The sequence below is a fragment of the Triticum aestivum genome, chromosome 7D (assembly GCF_018294505.1).
Source record: "Triticum aestivum cultivar Chinese Spring chromosome 7D, IWGSC CS RefSeq v2.1, whole genome shotgun sequence".
Classification (NCBI taxonomy): domain Eukaryota; kingdom Viridiplantae; phylum Streptophyta; class Magnoliopsida; order Poales; family Poaceae; genus Triticum; species Triticum aestivum.
This window is the reverse complement of record NC_057814.1, coordinates 453,537,605-453,560,209: the sequence shown is the minus strand read 5'-3', so window position 1 is coordinate 453,560,209 and position 22,605 is coordinate 453,537,605. Positions and strand designations below refer to the sequence as shown.

Sequence of the window (22,605 nt, the reverse complement as noted above, 5' to 3'; positions counted from 1 at the left end):
GTCGATTGTTTGAAGCGGAAGTCTCGAAGACCGTCAATACTCTGAGGTCGTCGTCCTCCGGGGGTGTTGCTCTGGGGTGTCTTTGGTGAGGATATCCTCGCCTCTCTTGGCCACTTGCAGGAGTATCCAACATGCTCTAAGGCTGTGGGTTGGTAGGGCATCCGGTGTCGTGTGTATTTTGCATGGCGTATCGAACCATCCCTCCAGAACGGTTTTGCGTCCCGTAGTGGGCTTAGTTTTCTTCACTATGGGGTCGGATGCCCCGCGAGGGTGCATCCTTTTTGATCGCCAGGGGGGTTGAGTGGAGACCGGTGGTTCCCAGTGAGTTGTCTGAGTTTTCCAGGCGCTTTCCATTGCGCAGTACTTCTGTACTATGGTTGCCAAGTCAGCAAAGTGCAATACGCGCTGGCGGTTAATGGCGTTGAGGATTCCTTCATCCGTGCAATTATTGCAGATTACTGAAATCGCGTCCTCGTCACGGCAATCTTTAATCTTGTCTTTGACAAGGAGGAATCTGGCCCAAAAGTGATGGACTGTTTCCTGATACTGCTGTCGTACGTACATGAGGTCGCATATATCCGGAGGGCCGGAATTGCTTGGTGAATATTGCTTTTGGTGGGTGGGTGGCTTTAAATCCGATCCCTGACCCCATTTGGAGTCCGGAATTTGAAGAACTTCCGAGCTTATTAGTTTGGGCTCCGGGATGTTAAACGATTTTCCGGGCTCGACGTCTGATTCTAGTTTCGAAGGGCCGGGAGTGTCGTCCCGCAGACAGGTATCCGGCTCTTTGAGCTCGGAAATTCGAACACAACTCGTCTTCAACATAGGGGAAGAGTTGTTGTTTTGCTCCTCTTGACCGCTATCTGATGGGTGATCGACGGAGATTTGATTTTTCTCTGATTGGGTTTAAGCCCAATCTGATCATAGTCTGTAGCGACGCCCATAGCAGCGATGCGATCCAGGAGTTCGTTTAAAGAAGACAACTCCGCCGGACCCATCTGCTTGGAGTATTCGGAGTCAACACGGAGACGAGTTCCAATGACCTGAGAAGTCATCATCGGCTTGACAGCCGAGCGGGCGGTCATGGTAAAGCCGCCCAGTCGGAGGGTTTGGCCTGAGGCCAGGGCTCCTCCGAAGGTGATGCTGTCCTCTTTAACGAGGCGAGCCATCGATCCTGTCTTTGACGTCACGGCGGAACTCTTAATGAAAGCACCAATGTCGGTGTCAAAACCGGTGGATCTCGGGTAGGGGGTCCCGAACTGTGCGTCTAAGGTCGCTGGTAACAGGAGACGGGGGACACGATGTTTACCTAGGTTCGGGCCCTCTTGATGGAGGTTATACCCTACTTCCTGCTTGATTGATCTTGATGAATATGAGGATTACAAGAGTTGATCTACCACGAGATCATAATGGCTAAACCCTAGATGTCTTGCCTGTATGATTTTGATCGCCTGTATGGACTAAACCCTCCGGTTCATATAGACATCGGAGGGGCCTAGGATTGTACAGAGTCAGTTTACAGAGAAAGTAATCTTCATATCCGAACACCAAGCTTGCCTTCCACGCAAAGGAGAGTCCTGTCCGGACACGGGAGTGTCGTCTTCTGTCTTGTATCTTCACGACCCATCAGTCCGGCCCACGTCACATAGACCGGACACCCGAGGACCCCTTAATCCAGGATTCCCTCACTGACCGTTGGCTTTACATCGCTGTCGCCGTCGTCATCATCGTTGCTGTCGTCGTTGTCCTCCTCCTCGTTCGACCATTCCTCCTCATCATCATCGTCGTCCTCTTCTTCGTCCTTTGACGGCTCCTCGTCCATCTGGTTGTCGTCTGACGACTCCAGAGGCGGTGTCCCTTCCATGAACCGGATATAATTGAGGTCTGGGCTCGACGCCGGACTCATGGAAGACGAGCAGGATGATTCCGATGTTGACCCATCATCGGGCGCCAGACTACTGGCCGAACTGTCATCCTCGCTATTGCTCGACATGGCTGCAGAGTGTGTGCTAGTGTGTAGCGCGGCCTGCCGGGGACGATGAAGATGGTGGACACTTAAGCGGGGTATGCAGAGAAGAGGAACTACCAATTGAAGCGGGGATTGAAGCGGGGGTTGACGTATTATCTAACCGCTGATATAATCAACCGCAATTATTTGTACCCAGTAGCTCCAAATTCCCGGGGTTGCGCAGGAGTCCTATTGGCTATTTGGCTGGTTTCCTTTTTCAGGACAAAAACAAGGAACGAGTTTTGGGATTATGCACCAGTATCAGTACAAACGGAGTAGGACAGTTGGCAAGCAATACATTGAGCTCTTCTTATTGATAAAGCCAGTAAAAATCAATCTAGAAAGGAAAAGAAAAAAGACAAAGAAAAATATATGCACGAATCTTCGCGTAACATCAATGGCATAGGACCTAGATGTGCATTACTTAGAGCACATCTAGATGTGCTTTAGCAATACTATCAAACAAAACCCCTAATCATCATTGCAAACAACGCATAGAACATGGGTAATGCGACAACCACAACTACACATGCTAGTTCCTTCTTGTCTCTTGCTTTCATCTGTTGCCTGTGATTGATTCTTTCTTGCTTCATCATACTGATTCTACATTCCAGATCAGCCAGTTTCTTCTTTAGCTTTACGTTATCTTCTACGAGCTTGGTGATAACACTCTGAGCCCTGCCATGCCATTCTTCATCTAGCCAGTTAAGAAAGGCACAAGCCTCATATCCCTGCCAATGTTAAATAGTATTCTAGATGAGAGGTGGCATTAACTGAAGTAAAATGATGAATTTAATTAGCACTAACCTCTAAGGGTCAACTGAGAAACCGTCTAGCAATGTCGAATCCCTCCGTGCATACACGTTGAGCGGGAGTGTGCCCGTGCACACAACCCAGCTTTTGGTACTTCTCGGTGGCGCAAAACTCGGAGTCGAACTCGTGTTGCGGGAGTCTGGATTCAATCTTCGGATCCGGCGGCAGATCGCTTTCCTGGGGGGGCATTCGGGACGGATTCAGAAAGGATCTGTACTTTGGACATGCTAAAAAAGATCGGGATAGATTGGAACCTGACAGGACGATTCGTATCCGTAGTACACCTGCCTTCTGATGACCTTAGGCAAGTGCTCGGCGGCGATACGAGCTGGAGCAGCCGCACCGAAAACATCAGCACCACTCGTCAACATTCCCCCAATGTCAATGCCACGCGAGGGAATTTGGAGGCTATGTAGGGATTTGGGGGAAATGGAGATAAGCTAACGGTCGGGAACTACTAATGACACTATATATATGTTGTATACGGCACACTGTTTGTACATGTCATTTGTGTTAGGTATTACAACGTCACACACGATTTCCGCACCAGACCGTGTGAGAAGACAACGTAGGTTAGACATGGTTGTTGTTACATAACCGTATGTGATGTACTACCCTGTCCATATAATTGAGTTACGGTGAGATACCGTGTAAACAGCCGCTCCGCGGATATCCGTCAAAAAAAACACCCGCTCTGCATATAGAGATGGCGGCAGCGGCTACCGGAGAAGAGGTCAATCCTCGGTCGATGGGCGGTGGCGGCGTCATAGGAGGTCAATCCTCGGTCTGCAGCGGGAGATAGGAGGAGCTCAACCATCGAGGTCGGCGGCGGCGTGATTCGAGCACATCCATCACGATCGATGGCGGGATAGTGGAGGTCGAACTTCAGGCGGCAGCCACACTAAGCTTTGCTCCTCGACCCTGCTGTGTCGGCATGCCGCCGCATCGCGCTTGTCTGTCTGCTGGGTGGAGGTCGACGCGCGGCTAATTAATTAAGGTATTCTTTTCGTGAGTGGCTTAATTAAGGTATTCAATTCCTAAGTGTAGTGTTGTACTAGTACTCTGTGTGTAAATTGACTGGCCATTAATTTTTGTCATTGCATGTCTGGATAACAACATGGAGCGCCCTCAGTAATTATTAAAATAAAACCTTGTGATTTATGCACGCATCTCTGGGCAGCAGTTAATCCATGTATTAATGTTGTTGTTTTGTTTTTAATTACCATTCGTCTGGTGCAGATGGAACGATCTCGATGGATGAAGAATCGGAAAACCACAGATTTTATCAGTGGCGTGACAGAGTTCATGAATTTGGCTGAAAGTACAAAGAGGAGAATTGGTGATGCGGATTACATCCTGTCTCCATGTACTGATTGTGCCAATACAGAGTCACATGAAGTTGCAGATGTCCAGATGCACTTAGTCTCTAGGGGATTCATGGATGGATATACATGTTGGACTAGACATGGTGAAGAGGAGGTCATGGATGAAGATACCCATGGCAGCGAGATGCCAAACCCCGATCAGTGTCACATGGATGTTGAATCTAACATCGGGGCAGAGGCGTCAAGCTACCAATGGAACACCGGAAAGCCGAAATGCCCACTGGAAAACCAAGACGTCCACGCAGATGACGACGATCTTGATATGCCAGATTTTGCTGCTATGATTGCAGATTTCGAGGGCACAAAAAAGGATATGATTGGGTACAAGGATCTGCCAACCATTGATGCGGTCTCCAAGAAAGAATTGTATCCAGGTTGCAAAAAGAAATATTCCAGGTTGAGTGCCACCCTGGCGCTTCTCAGATTTAAAGCAGCAAACGGTCTATCAAACAAGGGCTTCACAGAGATGTTAGGTCTTTTGAAAGAAATTCTTCCGGAAGATAATGTGCTCCCCAGAAGCACGAATGAAGTGAAGAAAATTGTTTACCCATTGGAACTTGAAGTACAGAAGATACACGCTTGTGTGAATGATTGTATATTGTACCGTGGTGAGTACAAGATTTTCGTGCATGTCCCACATGCAAGCATGCACGATACAAACGCAGGAGAGCAAAGGACAAGTACAAATTGGACGACGAGATCAAGACAGGAATCCCGTTCAAGGTTGTTTGGTACTTGCCTTTAATTCCAAGGTTGAGGCATTTGTTTGCAAACCCTAGAGAGGCTAAGAGGTTGCGGTGGCATCATGATGAGCGAATTGCGGATAGGTTTATGAGGGACCCGAAAGATGGGGCTCAGTGGGAATTAATTGACAACAAGTTTGAAAAATTTGCCAAGGATCCCAGAAGTATAAGGCTCGGGGAGTGTACTGACGGGATGAATCCTTTTGGCGATATGAGCACCAATCACAGCACATGGCCGGTGCTTCTATGCATATATAACCTAGCTCCTTGGTTGTGTGTGAAGAAAAATTACATTATGATGTCAATGATTATCCAAGGCCCGAAGCAACCTAGAAATAACATCGACATTTACTTTCAGCTACTGGTAGAAGAACTGCTGACAGTGTGGATAGATGCGCATGCTGTAAAATGTTATGATGCTTACAGAAAGGAGATTTTTGATCTACATGTGATGTTGGTGCACACCATTCAAGATATGCCGGCATTAGGCAACACATCGGGGCAGAAAACAAGGGGAGATGTAGGGTGTGTCACATGCATGGATAGGATAGCTAGCAGAAGACTTCCCAAGTCACGCAAAACAGTGTATTTGCGCCATCGTAGGTTCTTACGGAAAAATCACCCATACCGAAAGATGAAAGCTGATTTGATGGTACGGCAGAGGCAGCTGAGGGCCCAAGACCCTATGAAGGGGAGGTGGTCCACAACATGGCTAAAAAATGATGTTGTGCTTGGCAAGAACCACCCTTTGACGGTGAAACTAACATGCAAGGATCAAGTGTTTAAGAAGAAATCGGTGTTCTGGAAATTACCTTACTGGGAGATTCTACGTGTACGTCACTCCATCGATGTCATGCACGTAGATAAGAACGTATGTGAAAGCATCCTTGGTACTCTGCTCAAGATTAAAGGTAAAAGAAAGGATGGTGACGGTTCACGGCTCGATATGCTTGCTGATTAATCACAACGCAAGAGTGAAGCAGAAGATGATGACAAATTCATCAAAGCTCGCCAGAGTTACAATTTCAGTACAAAAGAAGCAACACAGTTCTTCCCCTATTTGTTGTCAGTTAAGACACCCTCTTCCTACTGCGCAACCATCAGAAGTCTCGTGGATGTGAGCTCAGGTAAAATGAAGTTGGGACACATGAAGTCACATGATTGCCACGTAATGTTGACACAAATCCTCCCGGTGGCCATCAGGAATCTGATGGACAAAGATATAAGAAACACACTCATTGACCTCTATGATTTCTTCAACCAACTATGGCAGAAAGTTGTAAATCCTGAAGAGTTGGATCATATGCAAGATGATATTGCAAGAATATTGTCCAACCTAGAGATGTTTTTCCCACCGTCATTCTTTGATGTCATGGTCCATCTCACTGTGCACCTTGTCGACGAGATAAAGTATTGTGGTCCTATGTTTCTTCGCAACATGTATCCCTTCGAGCGGTTCATGGGAATACTGAAGCGCTTTGGTCGGAACCGAAACTATCCAGAGGCAAGCATCGTACAAGGTTATACCGCGGAGGAGATGGTTGAGTTTTGCACCGAATACATGAAACAGAGACCTATAGGTTTGGCCCTCTCTCGCCACGAGGGAAGGTTGAAAGGTAAGCCGGTCCTTGCTGGCACGCAAATGGCTGCACCGGGAGAATTGGCTGAGAAAGCCCATTTGACGGTACTGCTTAACAGCCCACTTCTCATCGCTTATGCCGAAGAACACTTGGCGGAGATATGCCAAAGCTTCTTACCAATGGCGCCTTCATCAGAAGTGGAGATGAAGGAGCACACTAAGAAGTACACCGAATGGCTGAAGAATCGTTTGGCACAAGGATCCATCGATGACATTCCTACGTGGTTGGCACAAAAGCCATCACCTACGGTGTTGACGTACCAAGCATATGACATAAATGGATACACGTTCTACACTGAGGAACGTGATAAGAAGACCTTGTGTCAGAACAGCTCTGTTCGAATAGAATGCATGACTGTAAATGAAGCTGATAAAAGGGTATACTATGGAACCATCAAAGAGATTTGGGAGCTTGACTATGTGAAAGTTAAGGTGGCATTATTCAGGTGCGCATGGATCCCTCTTGGTCAGGTAAGGATGGATGAGTACAAGAAGACCTGTGTTAACAGGACAACGATGACATATCACGCAGACCCATTCATTCTTGCCAGCGATGCTACCCAGATTTTCTTTGTGGAAGACCCCTTGCATAAGAACGGCCATTTAGCGATGCATGGGAAGAGAAGGGTACTGGGTGTCGACGATGTTCCCGATGAGGACGAGTACGATGAATTTGATGAGTTGCCAACCAAGGAATCACGCACCCGTGCAACAGAGCAGCGTAAAATCATCAAAAAACCCAAGTTCATTCGGGGTCAACTTAATGATCCCAGTTCCCCATGTACATGGGAATTAAGCCGTGAGACTAGTCTTTATGCCTACCCTGCAACTTAATTCGTTCAATTTAGAACTGTCGCCTATACTGAATTTGTGAGTTATGCCCGGTTTTCTGTTGATGTAAGAACCGTTAATATGTTGACCTTGATATGCTGTCAGCTCAGGCAATGAATATGAATTGTTTTTTGTTATTATTATTATTATTATTATTATATCATAGAGGTAGCACACTCAATCGATCGCACTACAGTATGTGTGAACAAAAATATGCACTCTGGTTTGCGAATAGCACACGGTTCGTTGATGAAAGCCGTGTGTCGACCAAACCCCACCATCCCGCCCACGAACCGAGTCGTGCTTTCTGATTGGCCAGAACCCAAACCCCGCGGATCGTACGTCTGCACCGTTGGATGCTCCCATATCGTGCGGCGATCCTCATCCCTTTCGACAGCACATGCAGTTCCAGTTGTAATTTTATTTTTATGCACAAAATGCACGTTAATCTCAAAAAAAGTCTTAAATATAGCTAACGATACCTGAAATGCGCCAGAAAATCAAACCCGTGGTATAATGGTGATTGCGTACCGTGGAAATTTTTATGAGGCCAAACGATGAAGTCACTGGCCACAGGAGTTTGAATTGACATGTCTCCTTTTGGAAAACCATGATCCTTCATGTGAGATGCTCCGGTTTGGAAGGAGCGGTCATCAAAACATGTGCCAAACTTTACCATTTTTTTTCCACGGGGTCGTGAGAGCATGCCACAGGCACACATCGATTTTGATGATGTCCGAACTCCATCTAAATTTTCTGTAATTAAAATACCAACTAGGTCTACGCCAGTGGCCGCACCTCGCGGCCGAAATGTTTGAAACTTCTCCCCGCTTCTCGAACAAACGGATGAAAACTCACAAAGCGACGCACAAATGATCTGTACACCTTTGCTAGGCTGATAGTAAGGGGGTATCATAACTAGTATCATGCATGCCAACTAGGCAATTTTGATGAGCTGTCATAGAATTAATTAAATAAAGAAAGAGAGGGTTAAGTATCATATCATGAAATCGTATCATAATAAATGTTATTCTACTATGTGTCATGCATGACAATATAAATAAAGTACTACATATGATACTAGCTACTCTATGATACTATGCATTAGAGCAATTAAGTACACAATAGAGTGACATAAGACTAGCCACAATGGGTAGTAAGATAGAATGTTACTAGTCTATGTTACTACCTCTATAGTGGGGAGTAACATATGTGTAGTAACATGCAACACTTCATTTATTAGGCTATAGACTCATCTTGCCTTGAGATGTGTGATGTTACTCAGACTAGCCACAATGGGTAGTAACATAGACTAGTAACATGCACATGTGTTACTAGTCTATGTTACTACCTCTATAGTGGGGAGTAACATATGTGTGGTAACATGCAACACTTCATTTATTAGGTTATAGACACATCTTGCCTTGATATGTACATGTGATGTTACTCATACTACTAGTAACTAGCTATGTTTGCTTGCCACATCATCTACTTTATCTAGATATGTCTGATGTTACTACCTATGTTACTCCCATTGTGGGTAGTTTCATACTATAGTAAGACTGTACCCACAGTGGGAGTAACATAGGTAGTAACATCATACATATCCACTTTCCTCCATTTCTTCATTTATTGCTTGCCACATCATCTATTTTATCTAGACTAGTACAAATGCCCGTGTGTTGCACCGGGCGAAAAAAGGGCATAACCAGTTTCATGTGCCATTGTGCATTATTTTTATATTTAATTTTAATAAACATCCATAATAAGGTTAAACGGGGGAAATTCTTTATTTCTATTAAAAGGTTAATGTTTTCGTAAAAATTGGAACACTTTTTAAGAATAGTTATGAAAAATAGAACATTTCTCTAGAAAAGAACATTTTTTACGGAAAAAAGAATATTTTTTGAATAGATGTTTTTAATGAAAAGAATGTTTTGTTTTTCGGTTGTACATTTCTAGATGGACTTTGTTTCAGTAAAAAATGGAACTTTTGGGGGAATTTTTAAGTTTTTGTAAAAAATGCGAACATATTTTTGTGAAACAAAGATAGTGTGAACATATGTAAAATTGTGAACATTTTAAAGCTATTTTTACCGTGTTAAGTTTTCTCTACAGAATTTTGTATAGAATTTTTGTTAGGGATTTTTTACAGATTGTTGTTTGGTTGAGAAGAGTTTATTCTTTTTTTTAACTATTTGAGCTTGGCCCAAACAAAGCACTTGATGTTAACTTTTATTAATATAAGGACGCACGAACTCATCTTCCTTATGGTTCCCCATTCTAAGTCTCCCTTGTCGAAGTGCTCTACGCCGTCGCCGCCCGTGTCATGTCTACCTCCTCCGTCGAGATGGGCCTATCCCTTCCTCGCGCCGTAGTGTAGGGTTCCCCACGGGGTTGGGGTGGGGGGGGGGGGGGGGGGGGGGGGGAGCAGCCGCCGTTTGGTGCCCTATCCGTTGCGTTCATTCGCCCTGTCCATCATGACCCCTACCAGCCGCATTCAGAGTTGATCAATTGTTTCGTCCAAGTAGCATATATGACCATGGATGTGAATGAAAACATTAAAAAGGTGGCAATACTACTTTTTGCCGAATAATACGCCACTGCAATCATGGGAGTCTAGTTAATGATATTAATTGAAACTGAAGACATTATTGAATATATGAACACAACACCAATAAGGCGATTTTTGGACGACAGTGAGATCGAGCCATCCATGCATAGAATTAAACTGTAGCAGACCGTTTGATTAGGGTCGTGCAGTGATCAACAACATAAACCATCATCCATAGAGTAGTTTCAGGGCAAATAAACTGCAACTTTTTTTAATTCTATTGACCCGTATGTTTGTCATGGTGGTTCTGCTCATTGAGTCCATATAGCTCAACATTAGGAGTTGCAGCACCTCATCATCTATTGGGTCTTCAATAGAATCAAACACATGGTCAAAGTGTTCCTGAGATTGATGGTTTTTGAACTCTGTATCCGCTATTCTATAGGCTAGCCATGAATAAGGTTTGCTTTCTGTGAAGGAATATAACAATAATAGGAGCACCACAGTAGCAACTAAAGGGTTTCATTTCAGTCAAGGAATGTAGCATTACATCAATAGCAAAACATGATGATATGACCTACTGGTCACATCCAATGAATTATGAGACACCATTTCTCTTCCTGCATATCTAAAGGTACCATCAGGGATGCCAACAGAGAAGCTTCTTTTTTCAGAAATAGCATGCATGTCCTGTTTTGACAAAATGGAAGTTAGCACCACCAAGTAAATCAATCTTGAAAAATAATAAAGTTTCGAGATGATCTTACATTATCAATTTGCACAAATGTACGTCATATCTTTTCTTACAAAGGCTATCATTTTTTTAATATGAAACCTCATGAGTCATATTTCCTCAAATCTGTACGTCTCCCAGCCGTGCGTCACCACCTCTCTCCCGTCCATTTTAGAAGCTTTGCCATTCGCCATGATGTTGCTGAGCCGCCGCCATCAATTTCTTTGAAAACTTTGATAGATAGATAGTGCACTAAAAGAGAACAAATTCATAAGAAAAGTAATGTATACACCTGATATCCTAACTCCCAAGAAACGAATTTCTGTGGTAAAACAAAACTAATACACACCATGGCTATCCAACAGCACAGAGTAGCGAGAAATCTGAACCGGGCCCCCTTTCCTTAGGATCTGATATGCTTTCAGGCCAATGAACTCTGCTAGATTTTCTATGAACTCTGAAAGTCTGAATCAACTCATGTGCAACTTTTGACGATGGTGCAATTGCAGAGGCGTCACAGGATTAGATCTTTATCCTGCTATATAACTGTAGTACAGTTAAAGCGAATAAGCTAAGAAATTGGACAGTAAGATGAAGGTCCATCACACCATCCAATTCTGAAAAGGTAGCGGCTAATGGTCTTCCTCATTGAATCCATAAGGAGTATGCTTTTCTATCCTTGAACTAAGCTGAAACTCAAGAGCTCTAAAATCTGAACGAAAAAACGTGATTTCTTGTAAGGAGGGCCCCAAATCGAGTAGCCTCGCCCATGCATCACCAAAGCTGGGGCACACATTGGAGCAGTGGCATTTGCGACGCCCAGCAGCGGGGTCACATCTCATCCCCATCAGCTCAAATCAAAACAAAAGGCAAATTAGCCCAGACAGTTAGAAGACTTATTTAACTCACATATGGTGCACTCATACATAAGAGAAGACCCAAGCAGAGCGATCAAGCCATGCAACTCAAGTTATTAAAATACTAATTAGTTATTGTATCTGGACGAACAGTCTTATGTAAAACGTTTAAATAATACGTAGTAGTTTTTTTTAACACATAATACGTAGTAGTTTGCAAGGAGCATATACATACTATTTTTTCAAATGGGATGTATACAACTAATACTACTTTAACTGAAAATAAACATACCCTTGCCTGCTCTCTGATTTCAGAGTAGCATGGTTTAATTCATTCATGACCTCTACATTTTATTCAGAAAAAGCATGCACCAAGATACTCACATAGAAAGCAGAATCCTCTCTTTTACAGGGCTATTTTTTCATCTAGCTCTAACGTATCCTCTCTTTCTCCCTTTTAATAAGTAGTATAGTTGATGACATACAAACGTAAGAAGTAAGTAGTTGATGACAGATACAAATCGATGACACTGTAGTATGTACCTTAGGTCAGACAAAGTTTTGGCGGACAGTAGAGTATGTGTAGACGGATTTCCGGCGAAGTCGACGGTGTACAGCCACGGTGCTGTCGGAAACTTGAGGCGCGAGGATGAGCCAAATAACTGCAGATTATCCCAGAGAGATAGAACACGAATAACTATTTGACCTTGCAAATTGCAATAGAATCGAAAGGGTTCGGTGATGTGCACGTCTCTCTCTGCTCTCTCTCTCTACCTCACCTATCTCTTTTTTCTCCACAATGCAAGTTAGAAAACCAAATAACTGAATTTGCTGGCCCCGTACATCATTTCTAGATTAAAAGAAACTCAAATCCAAGATCAGTTGTTTTCATAGTTGCTGTTCCCAGATCAGATACTGTTCCAAATTTTCCTAGAGATCCACCACAAAAATTCTTTCTTATTTTTATTTCTTCCATTGCCGCTGGCATAGCAGAGCATTAGTCTTTTCATTCATTGTAAAAGTATACAATTTTAACATACCTCTTTTTATAATTTACAATGAAAGTATGAGAGCTATTAAAATTGATCAGTACAAAAATTACAAGACACTACAAAAGTAAAAAAAAACTAAGGAAGCATGGATTTTGAGAAAACTCACCAATAGTTTTATGAGAGCATGGGCTGCAATTGTGAGTTCAAAGTGGAAAGAAATTCCTTTAGCATCGTATGCAAGAGATTTGTAAGCAACTATCAGTTTGCCTAATGGCCCTAATAAGCCAGGTTGCTTCCTTTTTCCATCGAATTTTGTGTGAGCAATGTGGTTGGGCATTCCGTCAAACATGTGGATGACAGCAATGGTATGCAGTAATCTAAAGAAAAATAGAGGGTGCACTTACATCTCATCGTGGCTTAGTACTTGGAGGATGAGGCGGTGTAGCCACACAGCAGGAAGAGAACACGGCTAATCATAGAGCCATCAACGTCAAGGGAAGCGACAAACTGGATGCACGATAGAAACGCGGATCTGAGGAAGCAAGGAGGCCCGGCCCACGCCGTCGGAGATGCCTCCCGCCGTCTCCCAGATCCGCCGGGGAGCCTCCTGCACGTGGACGGCTCGTCCTCCTCCGGCTCAGCTCGCCGTGCTCCTCCTGTTAGTCACCGTCGAGGCCACCACGACGCCGCTTGCTCTCCTCCCAGCTGGTACAGAGGGACTCAATATATGCAGCTTTAGAGTCCGCGGTACAAAATCAGCCGCTTGAGAGCATAAAGCAGCAATTGCTATCTCACTTCTGCCTACAGTTCAAGACAGAAGGATATAATCAGTAGACCATGTTAAATGGTCTTCCAAAAGGAATCAGTTCAACCATAGCATACCGCTTATTCTTCCCAATCATGTGACTGGCCTACCTCTTCAATGGAGTATTCAACAGTTAACATAGCATACACCTTATTCTTCCCAATCATGTGACTGGCCTACCTCTTCAATGGAGTATTCAACAGTTAATTCGTCTAAACAAAAAACACCTTTTCATGCTAATGTACATAATGAAGCTACCAGAAAATTTACCTGAAGTGAATCAACCAAACCAAAGAACAATGTTAGTCTCTCTAGGATAGGCCATGTAAACATGATGAATCAAACAATGAGAAATTAGTTGTCTCTCAATTAAAAATTCCAGTGGTTGCGTAGTTCTGTAGATCAGATTGTGTAATGTGGTTTCAGAAAATCGTGTGCTAGGATGTGAGTGTGCACACAGATTTGAGATCACACCATAAAGTTTTTGGTTGAATTTAAGCTTGTGCTTATCAACTTGATTACCCTTGAAATACTTGTGACTGTAACCCAGCCAAACATGATATGGTGGCCACTTGTACATACTGAATAATTACATTAGTTAACTAAACACAACAATGAATCAATCTGAATAATCACATAAGCAATTTTCAACAGGAAGCCATTCAGAATTGACAGCATAGGGAAGAACATTGATAGTGTATATGATTGCTGCAGTTTTATTTTGATTCAAAAAATTATTCTTTTTTATTTGGGATCTAGAATCTGGACAGACTCACTGATGGACCATACACGCATATGATTGTGTTAAGAATTGAATTCTCTGACCACAAGATACACAAACATGAAGGAATTTTAGAGAGGATAAGAATATAAGACTACTACTTGTTGGAGCAGAAGGTGATGATTTCGTCGGGTGACTGGTCGTGGGTGAATATGCTCCTAGGTTGTCGTAGATATAACTGTAGACAGCGGGGTCACCGCCTTGAACCACTTGGAGTAGAATGTCGGCTCACTCCCAGGTTCACGTACTGCCACGGCAGCAGTACTGCTGGTTGAAATGTGAAGCAAACCATTCCTGGTTAGAAATTTTAAGCTAGAATAAATCCCCAATTATATGTTCGTGTGCACTACTACAGAAGGCAATTATATGATCCAAGTAACAAAGTTAAATAGAATATCCTCGTACCAGTGTTGTCCTAGGGTTCTAGCACCACAGCACACCATGACGCTGTCTGCTATTCGTTCAGCACAACCAACAATTTTCTTCTGCGAGCCATCTCCCACTTTCGGCACCTATTTTTGGCCAAAAAAAATGAAACAAAGACCATTACAGTTGATTAGAGATGGTGTTTTACTATTTTGAGACAATACACCATATCCCTTATCCATATGCTGAATTACACAATATCATCTTATAAAATTTAAATCTTGATGATGCATTATACCAGCACAACATGGACAAAAAGTAAGCTCAATCTTGACCAAACATATAATGAAAATGAAAACTCAAATAAATTACAACTGAGGCCTTTTCTGTTACCATGAGAACTAAAATACTCTGTATTATCCAGTAACCGAAACAATTTTCTATTCTTTATTATTCAGTTATCAAAACAATTATCTAGCTACTCTGTAGTTTATCGAAAAGGTTTTGATTTTATCAGCCTACAATATGCATCAAAGACCCGTTGTGCAGATATCTCAGCTTTGACATAAAAGTTCCACTTGCTCTTAATCTAACATCATTTTTAGAACGGATTAACATGAAAATAAACTAAAAGGAAAATTACCGAGTTGTTTATCGCATTGGGATGCTTGCAGTCCTGATTTTGTGCCACGTCGTTGTGTACAGAGCATTGAACTGCATACATGCCATCTTCAAACTTTACAATTTGGATATGTTGTTCTTCAATCGCTATATCTCAAATCAACTCTGAATCATCAAAATGATGGAAACTAACTTCTAAAGTATGTTTCTGTGGACATAAAGGGAAATTAATGGCCTAATTCGGATCTTTCTAATACAGTATGAATTATGAAGACGGTTTCGAAGAAAATAAATTGTTGATTCCAGGCACATGCATCATACCTTTGCCGTCAATCTTTTTGTTAACACAAAATTAACGGATAAAAAGGGATGACGCGGAAGATTAATGGCATTTATAATCATATTGATTTATTCAAACAGTAAACTATATAACTAATGTAATCTGTCCTGCTTTATTTTGTCAAGAAATGAAACATCCATTTGTTAATTCCACCATGGCAAGGAGCAGGACAAACAGAGCAAAACAAAAGAGCCAGAGATGAATTGTTACCTTCATGCAGTCAAAGAGTAGGGTGAGATCAGATGAGAAGTTGAAGGTGCTGCTCCACGCCACGTACCTACAACAATGCTATTTGTACATTCAATTTACTAATTCCCCAGCAAACAAAAACTGAATGGAAGAAATATGAAGAAATTGATGTTCGTCCATTGGCAGTTTTGAAGTACATCGGAGAAGTGGCTTGTGGAGGTCAAGGCGTGGTCTTTCTCGGGGAGGGGATCTCGTGCTCGCCTTCCTACTTGGGGAGGTAAGGTCGTGCTCGTGGAGGGCATGCTACTAGAGGAGGGGATCCAGTAGAAGAAGGGTACCACGGGTCAGCCCGCCTGGATCCGTCCTACAGGAGCTGCTGTTGCCGGTGACATGGCATGCTGAGATTGGAGACGGAAAGGAGGGGCGGGTTCCAGTCCAAATCGCTCTAGGGCGGAGAGAGAGAACTGTGAGGTTGGTGGTGGTAGGCGGCAAGGGCGGGCGGGGGCCGAGTCACCACCGGCGCCATGGTGGGCGTACGGCGAGTGGCCCGAGGACGATGCCAGGAGAGGCATCGCCTCGTCGCATCGGGTCGGAGCAGGAATTCCGTCGGAGCAGAGGCGCGTGAGTTTAGGAGGATGCTGGTCGGGTTTTTTTTACATAGCGAATCATTTTTTCACTTAATCCTGGATGGCGGCTTCGTTTCACAAAATACCGGGGGTTTTCCTGTAAAGCAACCTTTTTTTAATCTTAGCCGTCAATCTTTTTTGTTAACACAAAATTAACGGATAAAAAAGATGACGTATGGAGAACTATGAAAGCTTCCGTCTTTTAATATTAGGTAAAGATATGTGTGATGTTACTACATATGTTACTCCCACTGTGGGTAGTCTGGCTATAAGGAATAGAATAATATATATGTGCTTATTAGTTGGAGGAAAAAAAGAGAAGCGGGCTCTTGGTTAGTAGAGCCAGCTGCAACACGAGACCCAAGACACTTTGCGAGGATGTAAGGTGGGCCAACTATTGATAAACTAGTACGTATATAAAACTTATTATTGTATATGCCCGCTAAGAGGTTGACTATATATGACATTGCAACTTCTTATTGTCGACCCTTGGCTGTATTATTAACCATGCTCTTAGTGAGGTAGCTAGTATATCATAGACGACTAGCTAGTATCAGACTAGCCACAGTGAGAGTAACTTCAACAGTAACACCGACTCCAACTCAGCAAACTTGCTTATGTGGTAATAAGTTAATGAGGAGAGAGATAGTTTCAGTAACTTAGCTAGTTACTGTAGCATCACATGTCCCAATGCAATATGAGTCTGTAACCTAAGAAATGAAGCTTTGCATGACACTACACTTATGTTACTACTCACTACGAAGGTAGTAACATATATAGTCTAGGGATATGTGTATGTTACTAGTGTATTACTCTTCATTGTGGCTAGTCTCATACTCCCTCCTTTCCGGTTTAGGCTGGTTGTAATGGTATTATCATAAGCGGTATCATGCATGCCTACTAGACTTTCTGGATGATATGGCACACAAGAGAGGATGTGGTATCATATCATGATACCGTGTCATATTAAATGTTGTACTACTACTTTGTGTGATGCATGACAATTAGTAAGGCAACCTAAGATGTTAACTTATGATACTATGCATTACGGAAGTAGTATCCTAGCTACACTATCATATATATGCATGATACTACTAGTATATATGATACTCCCCATTACAACCAGCCTTATAGGGCTCAGTTCAAAAATCTCACCAACCAAGGTAGATGGTGAGTGGTGGAATACTTTTTGTAGTTTGCAAAAACACCCAATTAATGCTTTTGTTTTCCTCAAAAATTTATGTTTTTCCAATGTATTAATTGCAATACATGCATGCATATATAAAGTACATGCATTGGTCAACTTTCTCTTAATACTTGCATGCAATGATTTAATGCACCTTGGAATCTGGACATGTGATGGGAAACAACCAAATTGAGCCTTATAAAATGGAAAAACTAAAATTTTGAGATAAGCCTATAAACAGGAAAGGAGTGAGTATATATGCATGATACTAGTATATGATCGGCAATACCTCCGTAATGCGCGCATGCATAGTATCATAAGTTAGTATCTTAGGTTCCTTATTAATTACCATGCATGACACAAAGTAGTACAACATTTAATATGATACGGTATCATGATATTATACCCACACACCCTCTTTTCATCATTTAACTGTGTGCCACATCATCCAAAAAGTCTAGTTGGCATGCATCATACCGCTTGATACTCCTATATTACGACCAGCCTTATTAGGGTGGCCGTAGTGGGGATATCATAGCCGGTATCATGCACCTGGGAATAGAAAATATGATGATGTGGCAAAGAAGCAGTAACATAGGTAGATATCGTAACACATATATATAATAAATGTTATACTAGTTTGTGTCATGCATGGCCATAAATACGGTCATCTATGATATATACTTCCTCCGTAAACTAATGTAAAAGCGTTTAGGTCACTATTTAGTAATCTAAACACTTTTATATTAGTTTACAGAGGGATCTAGTACTACTCTATGATACTATATATGCACTATGAAGGTACGTACGTAGTATCATATGCATGATACTATATAGTATATGATACTCCCCACTATATAAGGCTGGCCATAGTGGTGGTATCATAGCCGACGATGTCATGCACTCGGAAATAGCAAGTATGCTGATGTGGCAAATAATTAAATATATATATATAAAGAGGGTTAGAGTAACATATAGTAGGTAGATATCGTATCATGTTAAATGCGATGCTAATTTGTGTCATGCATGGCAATAAATATGATCTATATATGATACTATACTCTCTATGTATTATACTATGTGCTATAATTAATTAAAGATAGTATCATACACTAGTATCATATGTACTGTATATTCATCATACTAGTATATGACACTCTCCACTATACTCATGATTTCTTATCATGGAAAAAAATTGGAGGCGAAACGATGAACTCGTGTTTTCATTCGAAGAAAAATATGATGTTAGGTAATATAAATGTTTTCAATGAGCACACGGTTCACTCAGGAAAGCCGTGTGTCCACTAAACCGTGGCCGATGCACCCCCACCCCTCTGCCACGCGCGCAATCTGAGTCGTGCGTTCTGATTGGCCAGAACCCAAACCCCACGGATCGTACGTCTACACCGTTGGATTCTCCTTGATCGAACGGCGATCCCCATCCCTTTCGACAACACATGTACATGTTTTCAAATAGCCCCTCTCAGGAAAATGTTTTCAAATAGCACACGGTTCACACACGAAAGCCGTGTGCCTACCAAACCGTGGCCGATGCCCCCCCTCGCTGCGCGCGCGATCTGAGTCGTGCGTTCTGATTGGCCAGAACCCAAACCCCACGGATCGTACGTCTGCACCGTTGGATGCTCCTAGATCGAACGGCAATCCTCATCCCTTTCGACAGGAAATGCAGTCCGGCTAGGAATTGATTTATATGCCAACATACACGGTAAATGCCAAAAAATGTCTTACATATAGCACACGAGACCAGAAATGCACCAGCAAATCAAACCCGTGGTAAAATTGTGATTGGTTTACGTGCGAAAAATTTAGAGGCGAAACAATGAACTCATGTCTTCATTTCAAAATTAGTACGTCTTCATTTCAAACGAAATTATTCTGTTTGTGCACACGAGCGCTTAGAGGCAACTGTTTGCATAGGCCTTTCCGCGCGAGCGGCGACCGGGGATATTTTTTACCCTTTTCACCTAGGCCGCCAACACCCCGCCACCGTCCGCCTGCATTTCACTCAACTAGTCCGCCCAATCTCCTTCGCCAGCTCCCCCTCGGCAAGCCTACCTCCACTGTCGTTCCCAACACGCGGCAGCCCGCGCCTCGCCATCTTCGTTTGCTCGCCAGCCACCCTCAAGCATATCGATGCAGTAACCCTCGCCTCTCCTGTGGTCCGGCAGGGTTTGCATTAAGAAGCCTATTAGTTACTGCTCTCTATCGCGGTGAGGCATATTTCCTTGCAATCCCTCTTCCAATTTCGTTCCGTATATTCCCAAATTGGCTATAAAATAACGGAGAGCGTATATATGTTCATTATCTACCTTGCTTACTACATATAAGTTGTATTTGTTCCAATAAGTTACTGCCTATTTACAGATCGCGGGCGCCTGAGTCACACAAACTTAACAAATTAGCCGTACATTTTCTAAATTATTGCATGGCATGTTTAGAAAGCTTGATACCAAGTTGTTAGTTTTATGCTTATCCTCCTTTCCTGAGTTTCGCATGTGTTCTCTGTAGATGCCGAGTAGCAGCGACAACACTCATTCAGGCCATGTATCTTCATCTGATTCGGACAACCAGAGGTCTTCAGCAGATTGTGAGGGATCAAGTAGTCTTGAACGGGATAGAGCTGCAGCAATTACCCTTCCGGTCAGGACACGGATGAACGCTCCAAGGAAGCCCACACACTAGCCTAAAGGTGTATATGAAGTAACCGAGATTGATTTAAAGTCCTGGGCTCCAACTAAACCAGATAAAGCACGCATGAGGTTCAGGAGTGTGTGTGGATTTGTTGGCAGGGCATGGCTCAACATTAATCTGTCGGGGTTTCGGAAGGCTGACACAGAAACACGGTGAAGGATAGTCCGGGAGATCATGATCACTTCAACGTTCCAGAGCAGTGGAGAATGCAGGTGGAACACGCTGCACTGAAGAAGGCTAGGGATGCTTGGAGAAACTGGAAGCACGTGCTGTACAAGAAGTACTTGAGTGAAGGCAAGGACCCAATCCTCACATACCCCCAAATTACAAAGGCAGACTGGGCAGAATTCAAAAGGGTCAGGGCAACTCCAGAGTTTGCTAAGAAGAGTTTCAAGCAATCGGAACTTCAGAAGAAGAACATACACCCCCACTTTATGGGTGTGGCAGGATACTACGGCATGAAACTGATATGGGAACAAGAGGACAAAGAAGCAATAGCGGCGGGTGGGAATCCGGCCTTTAGTGAAATCAGGGGCGAACGCACCAGAGACTACTTGCGGGCACATGCAAAGAGGCGTGATGACGAAACTTATTACTTTGAAAACGCACGTGACGCCAAACTGTATGAAGTGATGGTAGACGCTTCCAAGATCCCTGGAAGGTTCTACAGGAACTCAGGGCCATATGACATTGTGTCCATTGCTCTGGACACAAAAGAGCTCCCTGGCCGTGCAAGGGATATAGGTGTTAATGTCCCGCACAAGAGGGCTTTCACACTCAGCAAAGAAGAGAGGCTCAGCATGAAAAAAGCGAGGAGTGAAATGAAGCAGAATGCATTGTTTGAAAAGTTGAAGAAGGAGATTTATCCGGCTGATCGAAAGGATGTTGGGGAGTCAATGATGATGCAGAAGACTCTAACATTGACAGATAGCCAGCAGATGGGAGGGGAGGCGGGCATGGATGATGCTGCTTATTGCGCGACAACACTGCACAAGAGTAGTTGTGCATCAGCTGACCCCAGCGACACTGAGACTGCAGCTGCTCGTGATGATGCTATATCTGATCTATCTGGAATGAAAGACAGACTGGAGGGCGTGCTTACACATTATGAAGGTACATTAAAATGTGCAACAGCGTTGGTTTACCCACCCATCTTGGAGGATGGCCTCTTCTTGGACAATGTGCCATTAAAGCCGGGCTATGTGAAGTGCTACGTGACTGAAGTAAAGCCTGGATTCTATGAATTAGCCCTGAAGAATGTCCTAGGAGACTTCGATGAGCAAAGGACCTTGGGAGAAACACTGTTAAATCAGATCCAGTGGCCATGAAAGGAAATAGAGTTCATCGATTAGATTCCTGAAGCCCCGCCAAGAGCAACCACTGTTGCCCCTCAACCGGTGACGCTCTCCTTGCCACAGCAGCTCTCGCGGGCTGATGCATCAACCTGTGATCAACTGGACCGACTTTGTGGCGTACAGGCCATGTCATCCTTCGCCCCAAAGCAGCCAGTGGCAAGGCCTACAACTGCTGATGACGCACCAACGGTTCAGATGCCAGCCGCTGAAGCAGCGGGGGGAGACCCAGCTACAGCACATGCTCAGCAGACCAACCTGGTGGAACAGACTGCTAAGCAGTCTGATGCTTCAGAACCGCCTGCTAAGCAGTCTGTAGGTCTAGGACCGACTGCTCATAAGTCCGTCGGTCCGCAGGCGCGTGATCAGCATACCAATGCGTCAGCACTTCCTGCTCAGCAAACCAACGCGTTGGCACGGCCTCCTCAGCACACCGACAAGTTGGCACCACCTGCACAGAAACCCGACATAGCTTCAACGCATGGTCAGCAGTCCGATGCCTCTGCTCCTACAGCCCAGCAGTCCGTCACAGCAGCACCGCCAACTCAGCGGTCCGGCATAGATAAACAGTCTGGTAAGAAGTCCGCCCAAGCTTCACCGTCTGCTCGGCAGTCTACCATGCAGGAAACCAGACGTTCTGCTAGAAATGCTTCAAGTACCAAGAAGGAAGTGGCCAAAAAGGCTACACCCACGACCATGAGGAAGCGTAGTGGGAAAGTGAAGAGGAAAGAGAACTATTGCCTCTTACTTAAAGCACTCATCGCCCAGAACCAAATTAACAACAGCTTGTTTGAATCGGGGAGTAATATTATTTCTGACACCATGGATGATGAAGAAGTAGAATTGTTGCTTGCTAAAAGAAAAGCAGACATACTTGAAGCACACAATTATGTCCATGGCCAGCCATTTCTTTTTGGAGAATACTTTGATGAGTGCAGCTCCAGTTGCCGCGAGTTACATGAATATTGCATGGATCAAATGTCAATAGGTCATCATGTTTTGCTAGTCCACTACAATAGAGATCATTTCCGACATGATGCTGGTTCCATCAATGTGAGTTTCGAGGACTTAC

The 22,605-nt window shown here is 43.6% G+C and overlaps 1 long non-coding RNA gene across 21 annotated transcripts; it reads right to left on the bottom strand.

Moving 5' to 3' along the window:
* Nucleotides 1-10,479: 10,479 nt before the first annotated feature.
* Nucleotides 10,480-16,301, bottom strand: LOC123164272 (uncharacterized). Of its 21 annotated transcripts, none has more exons than XR_006482282.1 (9): nt 15,679-16,301; nt 15,151-15,221; nt 14,547-14,653; nt 14,243-14,435; nt 13,438-13,542; nt 12,960-13,356; nt 11,056-12,225; nt 10,741-10,958; nt 10,480-10,663 (listed from the first exon to the last, which is right to left on the bottom strand). It is a non-coding gene; the product is annotated as an uncharacterized lncRNA (long non-coding RNA). The 21 variants fall into 21 exon arrangements; XR_006482268.1 differs by having other exon boundaries at nt 11,056-11,557; nt 12,107-12,225; nt 13,438-14,405; XR_006482280.1 differs by having other exon boundaries at nt 11,056-11,252; nt 12,107-12,225; nt 13,438-14,405.
* Between the last annotated feature and the right edge of the window lie 6,304 nt (nt 16,302-22,605).